The sequence below is a fragment of the Schistocerca nitens genome, chromosome 7 (assembly GCF_023898315.1).
Source record: "Schistocerca nitens isolate TAMUIC-IGC-003100 chromosome 7, iqSchNite1.1, whole genome shotgun sequence".
Taxonomy (NCBI): Eukaryota; Metazoa; Arthropoda; class Insecta; order Orthoptera; family Acrididae; genus Schistocerca; species Schistocerca nitens.
In genome coordinates this window covers 309575785-309580784 of record NC_064620.1, presented here as the reverse complement: position 1 = coordinate 309580784, position 5000 = coordinate 309575785, and the positions used below count along the sequence as shown (strand labels likewise).

At 53.8% G+C, this 5000-nt stretch overlaps 1 non-coding gene across 1 annotated transcript in view; it reads left to right on the top strand.

The window, feature by feature from the left end:
* Nucleotides 1–4715: 4715 nt before the first annotated feature.
* Nucleotides 4716–5000, top strand: part of LOC126197113 (small subunit ribosomal RNA) — a 1909-nt gene continuing 1624 nt past the window's right edge. The window contains exon 1 of the ribosomal RNA XR_007539512.1: nucleotides 4716–5000. This exon is cut by the window's right edge and continues 1624 nt beyond it. This is a non-coding gene — a ribosomal RNA (small subunit ribosomal RNA).

Below are 5000 nucleotides of genomic sequence, written 5' to 3'. Positions count from 1 at the left end.
GCACCACAAAAACAGTACCGCCATCTATGCGACGCCAAGCTGACTACGACGGCGATGGGCCCACAGTACCCGTTTCCCGACCCCACCCACAAAGCCTGCATCCACTGTCCACCACAAGAGCACCAACGCCAGTCCCTGCGCCGCACGACGTCGTCCACCGACAATCACGCCACCCGCCCCCGTACGTGCCTCACGTCACCTGCCCAAATTGCAACTCCAGCGGATGAACGGCGGACTTTTCTCGCAGTCGTAAGTTGCAATCCACCCCTATATCATCCGTTTCATGAAGCGTTGTATCCAAGATGCGAAATTCCCGCTGTCCCTACACATGCTCTAAGTCTGTGCGCGATTGCGTGCTCACAGTACGGATTCCGATGCTGAGCGATCAGCTAGGAAGCGCCCCAACCATGTCGGTCCCCATGGGCGTTGCACTCGCAGTCGCAAAGACTCTGGCAATGGCTAAAAGCGCTCCGCAATACATCACGCAGACGGGTAATGACGGTCCGAGCGCTCAGTGTGAGGAGAGCATTACTGAGCCCTGACCCACAAGCAGGTTGTAGCGTATCCCACCCGCAGACATGTGACGTTGTCACACGACCAGTTGTCACTAATCGACTCATTGCTGATAATCATATGCCATACACCGGGGAAAGCTGCCGCAAGGGGTAGCTACGTAGTGCAGTCGCACCTCTACTACTGTACAGAGATAGAACACCACGAGACTGCAACCAGATTAAACTGATACATGGCGCTGATAACTAATAGATGCAGAGCCATCGGAATATAGATGACATACGACATAGAACTGTCCCTATACATGCTGACAGTCTCTGCACACAATGTGAACTACACGTCACCCAGACACCCTATCACACACTACTCTCTGGCTGTAACAGACACAGACACAATATCTAAGCACCACCATGGAACAACATCCAGTGCATCCTCTCCGCCACATTACACCATTCACACTATGATAACAAAACCAGGAGGTCCACCCCAAAAACAGAATATCTCACACTTCCAACAACCATCATTACGCAGATAAGCCACAAACACCCACACATGTGCTACACAGGGGTGCAGCCAACACCACCACACTGGCGTGTCTCACAGCATATAAGCAATGGCAGGAATGAAAGACACAGGTCTGCCACTCCCTTGCCACACCCACAGAACCGGCGCACCACCTCCCCTGAGCCAAAGGTGCATCCTGACGTGACACATCTCAGGGTGCCTCAGGCGTCCACTTACCATCATCACTATGAACGAACCTCGTCCCCTCCCCCCTCATACACCATCCCTTAACCTAACCTATGTTGCGCCTTAACCTAACCTATGTTGCGCCTTAACCTAACCTATGTTGCGCCTTAACCTAACCTATGTTGCGCCTTAACCTAACCTATGTTGCGCCTTAACCTAACCTATGTTGCGCCTTAACCTAACCTATGTTGCGCCTTAACCTAACCTATGTTGCGCCTTAACCTAACCTATGTTGCGCCCTAACCTAACCTATGTTGCGCCCTAACCTAACCTATGTTGCGCCCTAACCTAACCTATGTTGCGCCCTAACCTAACCTATGTTGCGCCCTAACCTAACCTATGTTGCGCCCTAACCTAACCTATGTTGCGCCCTAACCTAACCTATGTTGCGCCCTAACCTAACCTATGTTGCGCCCTAACCTAACCTATGTTGCGCCCTAACCTAACCTATGTTGCGCCCTAACCTAACCTATGTTGCGCCCTAACCTAACCTATGTTGCGCCCTAACCTAACCTATGTTGCGCCCTAACCTAACCTATGTTGCGCCCTAACCTAACCTATGTTGCGCCCTAACCTAACCTATGTTGCGCCCTAACCTAACCTATGTTGCGCCCTAACCTAACCTATGTTGCGCCCTAACCTAACCCATGTTGCGCCTTAACCTAACCTATGTTGCGCCTTAACCTAACCTATGTTGCGCCTTAACCTAACCTATGTTGCGCCTTAACCTAACCTATGTTGCGCCTTAACCTAACCTATGTTGCGCCTTAACCTAACCTATGTTGCGCCTTAACCTAACCTATGTTGCGCCTTAACCTAACCTATGTTGCGCCTTAACCTAACCTATGTTGCGCCTTAACCTAACCTATGTTGCGCCTTAACCTAACCTATGTTGCGCCTTAACCTAACCTATGTTGCGCCTTAACCTAACCTATGTTGCGCCTTAACCTAACCTATGTTGCGCCTTAACCTAACCTATGTTGCGCCTTAACCTAACCTATGTTGCGCCTTAACCTAACCTATGTTGCGCCTTAACCTAACCTATGTTGCGCCTTAACCTAACCTATGTTGCGCCTTAACCTAACCTATGTTGCGCCTTAACCTAACCTATGTTGCGCCTTAACCTAACCTATGTTGCGCCTTAACCTAACCTATGTTGCGCCTTAACCTAACCTATGTTGCGCCTTAACCTAACCTATGTTGCGCCTTAACCTAACCTATGTTGCGCCTTAACCTAACCTATGTTGCGCCTTAACCTAACCTATGTTGCGCCTTAACCTAACCTATGTTGCGCCTTAACCTAACCTACGTTGCGCCCTAACCTAACCTAACCTACGTTGCGCCCTAACCTAACCTAACCTACGTTGCGCCCTAACCTAACCTAACCTACGTTGCGCCCTAACCTAACCTAACCTACGTTGCGCCCTAACCTAACCTAACCTACGTTGCGCCCTAACCTAACCTAACCTACGTTGCGCCCTAACCTAACCTAACCTACGTTGCGCCCTAACCTAACCTAACCTACGTTGCGCCCTAACCTAACCTAACCTACGTTGCGCCCTAACCTAACCTAACCTACGTTGCGCCCTAACCTAACCTAACCTACGTTGGGCCCTAACCTAACCTAACCTACGTTGGGCCCTAACCTAACCTAACCTACGTTGGGCCCTAACCTAACCTAACCTACGTTGGGCCCTAACCTAACCTAACCTACGTTGGGCCCTAACCTAACCTAACCTACGTTGGGCCCTAACCTAACCTAACCTACGTTGGGCCCTAACCTAACCTACGTTGGGCCCTAACCTAACCTACGTTGGGCCCTAACCTAACCTACGTTGGGCCCTAACCTAACCTACGTTGGGCCCTAACCTAACCTACGTTGGGCCCTAACCTAACCTACGTTGCGCCCTAACCTAACCTATGTTGCGCCTTAACCTAACCTATGTTGCGCCTTAACCTAACCTACGTTGCGCCCTAACCTAACCTACGTTGCGCCCTAACCTAACCTACGTTGCGCCCTAACCTAACCTACGTTGGGCCCTAACCTAACCCACGTTGGGCCCTAACCTGACCTGTAATTGTTATATGAATTGCAACATTCATGTAGCGTTGCCTAATCGCAACCCTCTCAACATAGGTCAGTGCTCGCACTCTCTGGTGTCCTGCGTATTGATTCATGTTACGGTGCGTACCCTCACAACATCTAGCGAGTGTTGCGTACGTTCCACATGGTCCCGCTATCCACTGTAATGTGTACTGCTGTAAGACGTATATCGCCCCCCTGTCGCCTCTAGTTCGTCAGGCGGGAGTTTGCGTGTTCAATGAGCTTCGCAGCTGTGCAATGGCATTCGCATACGTACGCGGGCCACCTTCCACGTGTTCTCTCGTGTATACGTCGCAGCATGTATGTGGGCTGATGTGGCGTGTCGTGACGCATATCATCCAGGCATGCAAGACCCACTGAATTTGCAAATGTAGATGGACGTCTACGTTTGCTGCCCAAGTTACGCAAATGAACTGGAAATCCGTTGTTGCGCGGTTGTTTACGCTGGAGGTGAATCATTGATTGCGACAATCGGTACAGGTATTAACTGGTTGCTTCAGCGACACCCGTCATACCCACGAACGTGAGTGGGCATGTGGGTATGAAGCGATACGCGGCGGTGGCTGGGTGGGACCGTCCCCGGCCGGTGAGGGGGGAGCGCCCGGCGTGCTGGCCGCGCGCTGCGTGGGCGCACGCGCTACAGCCGGCTGGTGGGGGCGCCCAGTGGCAGGCGCGCCGGCCGACGGACGCGGCAGGCGGCGCAGCTGCGCGCCGGCGCACCCAGCGCGCGGCGCCGTGCGGCCAAAGTGGGTCCTCGCGGGCCCGGTGCGAAGCGCGGTGGACATCTGCAGTGTGCTGGTCCGATTGAGGACTGTGTGCGTCGAGGATGCGCCGCCGCCCGGCACTCGGCGCCGCGACGCCGTCTGCTGCTCGGTCGCCCCCGCGGTTCTCGCAGGTGGTTTGTATCGCAGCTGTGCGGATGTGTTGGCGCGTGCGCTGTGCTGGGAGAGTTCGCTTTGGCACCCAAGTGGGGCTCTGCCCCTCTGTGGCGCTGGCGTTGGAGCTGCCCGGCCACTGTTTGTGGCCGCGTGTTGTCTCCCGCCGGCAACACCACGACAGCACGCTCCCGGGCCTCTGTCGGCAGCGGCAAGCTCAGTTGGGAGCACGGGTGGTCGCACTGAAAGCGTCTACTCGCCTATCTCCGGGCGATTGCGCCTCTCTCGAACCCGACCAAGTACTTAGGACGGCGCTGCGCGCCGCCGGGACCTGAGAGGGTTTCGAGGTGTATCGTGCAGGGGAGCCCAGCCTCCTCCTGTTTGCGGAATAATTGAGCGGACGCTTGCGTGTTCGCGCGGGCCTCCGGGACACACTCCCGGGCGGCCGGCTGCTCAGCTCTAGTTGACGCAGCTCCCTGGTTGATCCTGCCAGTAGTCATATGCTTGTCTCAAAGATTAAGCCATGCATGTCTCAGTACAAGCCGCATTAAGGTGAAACCGCGAATGGCTCATTAAATCAGTTATGGTTCCTTAGATCGTACCCACGTTACTTGGATAACTGTGGTAATTCTAGAGCTAATACATGCAAACAGAGTCCCGACCAGAGATGGAAGGGACGCTTTTATTAGATCAAAACCAATCGGTCGGCTCGTCCGGTCCGTTTGCCTTGGTGACTCTGAATAACTTTGGGCTGATCG